This window comes from Bactrocera tryoni, chromosome 2 (genome assembly GCF_016617805.1).
Source record: "Bactrocera tryoni isolate S06 chromosome 2, CSIRO_BtryS06_freeze2, whole genome shotgun sequence".
NCBI classification, from domain to species: Eukaryota; Metazoa; Arthropoda; class Insecta; order Diptera; family Tephritidae; genus Bactrocera; species Bactrocera tryoni.
In genome coordinates this window covers 57819020-57828780 of record NC_052500.1, presented here as the reverse complement: position 1 = coordinate 57828780, position 9761 = coordinate 57819020, and the positions used below count along the sequence as shown (strand labels likewise).

At 32.4% G+C, this 9761-nt stretch overlaps 1 pseudogene; it reads left to right on the top strand.

Annotated features, from left to right (window-relative positions):
• LOC120768783 overlaps positions 1–7909 on the top strand; it is a 19118-nt pseudogene extending 11209 nt beyond the window's left edge.
• The last annotated feature ends 1852 nt before the right edge of the window (positions 7910–9761 follow it).

The following is a 9761-nucleotide window of genomic DNA, read 5'->3' as shown; positions in this document are numbered from 1 at the left end:
CCTACCTCAGTTGCTCATGGAACGAAATCTGCAAGTCATAATAAATTCGTTTTTACTTTTCCTGTATTATGATTAACAATAAACTCTAAAATAATAATAGAAACCTTATTGGTGACTTTTCAGTTCAGAACTAATTTTCAAAAGAAGTCCATTTTCGACTCACAATTCCCCTTAAATCTAAAAAAATCCAGTTCAGCAGCCACAGAGTTATAAGGTAAACTCATTACTTTGAAGCAAATTAAAAAAATGTCTCTGTCCAGTTTATATTTTTCTTGGTTTTTTAATTGGCCTACATTCCCACAACTTTTTAATACTATCCAGATACAATAGGTTTGTTTTTAGCTTAACATTTTCATAGTTTAAAAAAATTAAATTCTATCAGCAGAAAAGTATCAAAATAGGCCGTTTTTGAACAAAAAAGTATCAAATCACAAAAATTTGAAAAAAAGTATCAAAAAAGATACAATTGTATCAAAACGGCAACGCTGTTAGTGACTAAAGTGTTCATTTATTTTACATATTAATACATCGTCGGCAGAAAGATCGCTTTGAAAACAACAAATTACAATTTTTCAAATGACTATGTAGAATTAAATTCTATTATTTAAAAATTCAATTACTTTGGGGGGAAGGGGGCTGGGCGAGGGTTTTAACACCCCATCTTAAAATGCACTTAAAATAATTATTTTTAAAGACTTAATAATTTTTAATTGAGCTAAAAGAAATCATTGCTATTCCAGCAAACATGAAAAAATAATTGAAAGCTGCGATATTTGGTAATCGCTAGCAAAAGTTTCAACAATGAGTGTTTCTGCGAAAGGACTCTTAAAGCTACGACCATCAGGCAGTAATTCGTTTGCTTATGCTATACATTTTTTTTAGTAATTTTAAGTTTTCTGAATATATGGGCTATTGGTTCAATAACGATGAGGAAAACCACTCTTCCTATGCACAAAACCAAATCAATTTAAGTGAATCTGCTCCGTTCTTTATTTAAAATTTATTACATGTACATGAGCTAATACACACACATATATAGAAAAATATCAAGACAAACGCCATACTAAAATTCTTTAATTTTATGAACTCTTTAAAAAAATATTCTTAACAACTATGAAATTGTTTACTTTTACCACACAAAAGGTTAAAAATACCTATGCGAATGGTAAAAATAGCAATAGATATCCCTGTGCCATGTGTTATCCAATTCTATACATTTTATACAAATTGCAGAGCAGAAAAACACAACGCCTTAACCAAATAAATGTTTATATTTAAAAATTATTATATATAAAAATTAAATTGCATAAAATATTGGAATATTCTTCACATCAATTGAATTGTAATCAAAAATGAATTTCTTAAATACTTTTATCTTATTATTGAAAAAAAAAAACGAATTGCTGGTAGCATATTTTTTTATGTAATACATTAATGCATAAGCAATTTAATCTGCTAATCAAAAAACATATTTTACGAGCGAAAAAAGACAGAATTTGTTTGAAGTGAGAGCAAGAGGCTGAATATGTTCCCTTCGAAATCCATAAATATATCAGCTTTTATTTTCCCTTTACGGGAAAATTTTAAGTTAGGAAATATTTTGCAACATGAATTTAGTTATATAACTTTTTTTATCTATCATTACGTAAGAAGTCATCTTAATAATAGAGGTTTCTGACTTCTTTTAAGACTTTTGAGACTCTGCTGGTATATAAGTATAAGTATAAGCATAAATATAAATATAAGTATAAGTATAAGTATAAGTATAAGTATAAGTATAAGTATAAGTATAAGTATAAGTATAAGTATAAGTATAAGTATAAGTATAAGTATAAGTATAAGTATAAGTATAAGTATAAGTATAAGTATAAGTATAAGTATAAGTATAAGTATAAGTATAAGTATAAGTATAAGTATGAGTATAAGTATAAGTCTAAGTATAAGTATAAGTATAAGTATAAGGTATAAGTATAAGTATAAGTATAAGTATAAGTATATAAATTATAAAATGTATGAAGTATAAGTATAAAATTTAAGAGTATAAGTATAAGTATAAGTATAAGTATAAGTATAAGTATAAGTATAGGTATAAGTATAAGTATAAGTATAAGTATAAGTATTACTAAGTATAAGTATAAGGCTAAGTATGAAGTATAAGTATAAGTATAAGTATAAGTATAAGTATAAGTATAAGTATAAGTATAAGTATAAGTATAAGTATAAGTATAAGTATAAGTATAAGTATAAGTATAAGTATAAGTATAAGTATAAGTATAAGTATAAGTATAAGTATAAGTATAAGTATAAATTAAAGAGCTAAGTGTTACTAAAGATTTCATTAGGCGTAGAAGGTCGATATGAAATTAAATTTAAAAAAATTTAAGAAAAATTTAAAATGTATTGGTTACTTGAAAGTGAAACTAATAATTTCGGACTTGAAATATTTTATACACTTTTTGTTCTATAAGCTAGCTGCTAGCCCAATAGAACATGAGTAAAAATGTGGAGTCAAGCAGCAAAGAAGAAACTGAAAAGCCAAGTAAAACGTGCATGTTGGGAGTAAAAACGAGTACGTAATGTCAACATTCTCTATCTGACCACGCTCCTGTAATGTAAGTAACCTACTAACCCATTAGAGACATACCTACATATACCGGATTTCAACCTTGTTTAAATGAGTTCACCCTGCCCCTACTCTACCCGGGAAAATTGGCGCACCCTAATAAAACACAGCTCAATTCACCATCTGATGACACCATACGAATACATTACAACTCAACACAACTCACCACACTTCTACATCCATCAACCCACTCAACAAAAAGGAAAGCAGACACATTTTCATACACACGTTCATATTACCTTCGCTTTTACACTGCCTGTTGCCTACGCTACTCTACCGCGATTTTACATTGTGATCTCGATACGTAGAAACTCGATCGACAGCACCGGCAAATCATATTCGGCTTTGGATTCTCGCCGCCCCGCTTGTTGACATTTTTTCCAAATAAAGTTACAACATTTTATAATTTAAGTACATACATTGTGAAAATAAAATCAAAATTTATTTTTATTTGAGAGCGTGTGCTCTATATAAATTTCGTATCTTAATTGTATGCAATAAACTCTGAGAATGGTCCGATAACTGCCATTACGTACCGGTGTGTTCATGCACATCAAGCCTAATCAAGTCAATCAGTATGAAGCAATAACACTACATCAAAGCAACTGACCGACCGACAAGCTGCACAAAGGAATACCGGACAATTCAATGAGACGGTAATGCATTTAAGCCACTTCTGCTATGTATATTTGAAAATGTAAAAGGATGTATATAGTATAGAGTTAGTACTTATACTAATGCTACAAAATGCCTGATTCCTAAAGACAGACATACATACATACTATATAAGTATAAATATTTTTTTACTTCTTCGATATGTAAGAGTGTTGCTTGTTTAACAAATTGCATTAAATGCATACTAACAACTAAGCAAGTCTTTACAAAGTTCACTCATTTTTAAGCATTTGCTCCTCTTTACTAACTCAAGCCTTATTACTAGACAAATGCAACTTATGTAAGCAATTTGGCCTTTTTAATTTTATGCGGCCAGACACTGTTTGCTTTACCTAGGTCTACTATTTAGTTTATTCAGTTCGTTGCATGTAATATTTGTGGGCAAAAAACTAGTTTGGCGAAAGAAAAATGAGATCACTTGTTTTAAGTTTTGGTAAAGTTTTAATAATGTTACATAATATAATTTGTTTTTTATTTAAAGACAATTCTGCCGAAAAGAAACTTTTTATATAATTTATATAATACCTCATACCATTTAGCATACCTCATACCGTAAATAATTACTGAATTAAAAGATTGTTAATAGGCCCTCCTTTTCTAAACAACTGAAAACATTTGTCGGCGCTACTTGGAGTAGTGTCATCAATAAGGTAATTCAAGTGTATTTTTTAACAAAAACGGACTTTTTCCGCACTTATAAAATTGAAATTAACTTTTTCTGCTATTGTCGAACGTTAACATGTATGCAAAGCTACCAAGCACTTACTTGTTTATAAGAATGGGATACCACGTGCGCCTGGCTTGTGGTGGTTATTTCAATAATATTATTTTTGTTTTATAGGTTTCATATATTGGGTAGTCAAAAAAGTCTTTTCGTCTTTTGTCAAATGTCGAGGCAGTCGTATATCTCCAGTGCTAGCAATCACATAGATTAACCAGAAAAAAAATTTAATTCGGGAAAGTTTAAAAAAAGTTACATCTTTGATGAGTAATACTAATGAAGAAATTCGCTATATTTTTAAGTTTTTGAATAAAAAAGGGAAAAATGCCACGCAAGCCACCAACGAAATTTGTGAACTTTACGGAAACGGTTCGCTCACTCCAGTTCTGAAAATTTCGATTCGCTGATGGAATAATGTCTCTAACAGAAAAATGGCAAAAAGTGGTCAACCAAAATGGTACATATTTATTTATTTACTTATTAGTATAAATATAAAAAAAAATAGGTTGAAGTATGATTAGAAATACGAAAAGCCTTTTTCGACTAGTCAATATATCATAGGTCTATCACCCAGTGCTCCTTTATGTCTGAAATACGAAACAAACAAGTAAGGAAGGGCTAAGTTCGGGTGTCACCGAACATTTTATACTCTCGCATGATAAAGTGATAATCGAGATACCGTTATTAGCAACTTTTTTGCGAGAATATAAAATTGATGCCCTCTGAATTACATGAAAATATCTAAGAGATTTACCGACATTTTCGGTGAAAAATTAGGTTAGGTTAGGCACTGAATTCTTCGTGTTCGATATCAGGGACCTTGAAGAGTTATAGTCCTATCACGACAATTATTCCACAAGGGATACCTCACCTCAAATACCGTATTTCCTAATGTATATATACAGAGAAGGCATCAGATGGAATTCAAAATAGCGTTATATTGGAAGAAGGCGTGGTTGTGAACCGCTTTCACCCATATTTTGTACATGTTATCAGGGTGTTAAGGAAATATTACATACCGAATTTCATTGAAATCGGTGGAGTAGTTCCTGAGATATGGTTTTTGGTCCATAAGTGGGCGACGCCACACCCATTTTCAATTTAAAAAAAGCCAGGGTGCAGCTTCCTTCTGCCATTTCTTCCGTAAAATTTAGTGTTTCTGACGTTTTTGATTTTCAACATAACCTTTGTATGGGAGGTGGGCGTGGTTATTATCCGATTTCTTCCATTTTTGAACTGTATATGGAAATGCCTGAATGAAACGACTCTATATAGTTTGGTTGACATAGCTATAGTAATTTCTAGATATGTACAAAAAACTTAGTAGGGGGCGGGGCCACGCCCACTTTTCCAAAAAAATTACGTCCACATGTGCCACTCTCTAATCCGATTATTTATGCCAAATTTCACTTTAATATCTTTATTTATGGCTTAGTTATGACACTTTATAGGTTTTCGGTTTCCGCCATTTTGTGGGCGTGGCAGTGGGCCGATTTTGCCCATCTTCGAACTTAACCTTCTTATGGAGCCAGGAAATACGTGTACCAAGTTTCATCATGATATCTCAATTTTTACTCAAGTTACAGCTTGCACGGACGGACGGACAGACGGACGGACAGACAGACATCCGAATTTCAACTCTACTCGTCACCCTGATCACTTTGGTATATATAACCCTAACTCTGACTCTTTTAGTTTTAGGACTTACAAACAACCGTTATGTGAACAAAACTATAATACTCTCCTTAGCAACTCTGTTGCGAGGGTATAAAAAATGACTCGGCACACACAATTAAAGTAAATTTCAATTGTTTTAATAGAACAATATAACCGTGATACTTATCTTAACAGATCACTTAATTCAGATAATTTCACCACAGAGTTTTAAATATTATATAAATTAAACAAATTTCTAAGAGCACGAAAACACAGCTGTACACGAGAAAAGTGACAAAACTGACATCTTCTCCTAGAAAATTTTATATTAGCCTAAAATTAAGACTTTCGGATTTTACTAAAAACAAAACATTTTATGTGAATTGTTAACAGCCAACCTCTTCAAGTTATACTTCGCAATATTGAGATATGCAAGAGCAATGGCAGCCTGCACTGATTTATATATGATGACATATCTTTCTTATTGGGTTTCTAAAGTTACCAAATATAGCTGCCATATAAAATGAATGATCAGAATCAAGTGCTTGTATGCAAAACTTTTGTATTTGACGAGATATATTCATGATGTCAGATACATTGATTATTTTCCAAAGCAGCGGTGAAAATTTCGATGAAATTATTTATCACATCATATAGCTGCCATACAGAGTGACAGGATACAGGAACTTTTCGTACTTGTAAAGGGTATTAAAGCTCCGGTTCAACCAAAGTTAACGGTTTTCTTGTGAGTAATAAACTAGGCATCAAATCTTTCAAAGTAAAACTGAATTTTACTACAGATTTATTAAATTTGTATTTATTAAGTAAATTTCTATTATGGCGAATTTTTTTCTGTTCTGTTCTTAGTAAAAAACGCGGAAGAAATTCGGAATTTAAGTCTAGAAGAGGGGTAAAACGTGTCAAAAAATATATGAAATTTTTTCCATTTCGATCGGAGGGGCAAAAAAGATTTAAAAAAAAAGGTATACAAGCAAGACTCAATACGGTGGATGTCCAAAGTCCAAAATTTCCATACACACTGAGCGGCTTATACGAAAAAAGATCTTGAAATTTGTGAAATTTAATCGATGGAGATAGATATTTCCATTCTTACCGAAAATTTGATAATAAGTGCAGAAAAAATTAATTTGGGGTCGTTTATCTTCCAACAACATAATGACCCCAAACACATATCTCGCCTGGCTACTCGCTCTTTTAAAGAAAGTTTAATCGAACAATTGTAGTGGTCTGCTCAGTCAGAGAACGTCAAGAGAAGGTGCAAATCGAAATCTGTATGATGTAGGGTTGTCGAAAAAATATCGATACATCGATATGTCGATATAATTTTTTCAATGTAACAATATTTTTGAGCGATATTTATTGTTTTGATATATCGAGGTATCGATATAATATTATAAGTATTGAAAAGGTATAAAAACGATATTTTTATGATCAAAAAATTCTAAATCCTTTTTTATAGTAACTGTTTAATCCAAACAAATACTCCTCTGCATTACTCCCACAAATTACATAAAGTAATAGAAGCGTAATGCAGAGGAATATCAACCGCCCCAACTTTACTCAACAGGCGAAAGAGGAGAAAAATAAAATACCTTTTTCCGCGTTTTTTACCAAAGGATTGTGGGCACACTGTTTGTTAATTATTCTTCTTAGAAATTCACAGTTTCAACTGAATACTTAATTCGTAGTTTTTAGAAGCGTCACTTATTGTTCAGACACGACACGAAGTTTCATCGTAGTAACAGCGCATTTTCTTAACACAGCAAATAACTGCACTCCTGAATCTGAACATGAGATGGTGACATTGACAGCACGAAGAATGTATCAGGTAAGTAAAGTATAAAATAAATGCATCAAATTAAAAAAATAGCAAGTTATAAAAAATTTCATAAAGTGGACTAATATTGGTCTTCTTTCCTGTAGGCACACACTGCTGATTAGATAAAAGAATGCTTTGAAAATATTACCGACGAGTTTTCAATAGAAAAGGGTTGCATCTTAGCAATTACCACTGATGGTGGTGCTAACATGGTTGCTGCAGTGAAGAAATTTTTGGAAGATGGAAAAAGACTTCCTTGCATGGCACATTTGTTGAATTTAATAGTGTATGGCGCAACACTAATGCACCAGTTCTTCAAATTGCCAATCGGGTCAAAGCCATTGTAACATATTTCAAACAATCTGTGAACGCAATGGATGATTTGCGAAAATAACAAAAGGGACAAAAGAAAGAGGGAGAAGAATTAACACTTATACAATCAGTAAGCACAAGGTGGAATTCTTGTCTTGATATGTTGGAAAGATTCAATACATTGTCAGCTATTGTGGCTAAGATTTTGGCAACCAGGCGGAACGCACCTGATAAGATAACTTCTTCAGAGTTAGGTGTCATACGAGATCTGATAATATTGCTTACCCCATTTAAGCAAGCTACTGAAGAAATTAGCGGCGATCAGTACGTGACTTCAAGTTTGGTGATTCCCATTGAAAATTTGCTTCAGAGAGGCCTTGAATAAGTAAAACCTTTCACCGAATTTGGTATTGCTGTTCAGAAGAGTTTGCTAAATTTAGTTATTGCAAAACTAGAACCACTAGAGCGACATTTACATCTGGCCAAAGCAACAATTTTATACCCACGCTTTAAGCGTATTCATTTTAGTTCAGCGCTAGCTGTTTCCACTGCAATAACCGAACTGTCAAAAGAAATACGTTTAGAACATAGACGTAGAGGACAGCTTCCGCCTGAACTCAGACCCTCTCGCACTACCATAATTCCAAATTTTAAAAATTCTTCGCCGTCGTTGTGGTCCGGACATGAAAAAATTATGATAGCTTCAGCAAACTCTTTACTTTCAACTTCAACCAGTGATGGCATGCCTAGCTAACTAAAGCAATCTCTAGATCAGCCTATAATACCCAGAAAAGAGAATCCAACAAAATTCTGGTTTGATTGTCGTCATTTTACCGCAGTCCTTTCCGACATAGCTCTAAAGTATCTGCCTGCGTCCTCGGTTTCCTCGGAGAGAGTGGCATCTGCTGTGAATCTCGCAGTACCCAATAACAGAAGTCGGCTTACAGCCGAGCACGTAAATCGAAGAGTTTTTCTTATGTCTGTATCAGATAAATATTGGTTTGATTAATAAATAATTAATGTTTTAATTGTTGTTCTTGATTTATTAAAAATTATGTCTATTGGTTAGTATTTATCTAGTAAAGTAAGATGATTAAAGTAGATTAGGCCAAATATTTTTTTTCATATCATACCGATATATCGATATTTTTAAATAAAAATATCAATGTCGATATTGATATAATCAAAAATGACCGATACAATATATATCGATACTTTATTCCATTTCCGACATCCCTAGTATGATGGTTCGATTGCGCGGCTAACAGAGCCGATAGAACTTGTGTAAGGAATTCGCCGTGCTCTGGCTATTTAGCAGAATTGAGCACGTGCAAAGGCAGAAATATATGTAAAATGACTGAGAATAAATAAAGAGAATTGCTTTGTAGAAAAATATACAAAATATAAAGTCACACAGGGAATGTAAAAAAGCATTCTCTGAGTGACATATGCATGCTTATATTGTATTATATGAACCATTGTCACATATGCGTGATTACTTTGTGTTATAAGAACCATTGTTTTCCGAAAAATGGTAAACATTTTATGTGATAAAATTAAATAAAAAACAAGTAAGGACAGGCTAAGTTCGGGTGTCACCGAACATTTTATACTCTCGCATGATAAAGTGATAATCGAGATACCGTTATTAGCAACTTTTTTGCGAGAATATAAAATTGATGCCCTCTGAATTACATGAAAATATCCAAGAGATTTACCGACATTTTCGGTGAAAAATTAGGTTAGGTTAGGCACTGAATTCTTCGTGTTCGATATCAGGGACCTTGAAGAGTTATAGTCCTATCACGACAATTTTTCCACAAGGGATACCTCACCTCAAATACCGTATTTGTGGAAAGTTTTATTCCGCTATCATCATTGGTTCCTAATGTATATATACAGAGAAGGCATCAGATGGAATTCAAAATAACGTT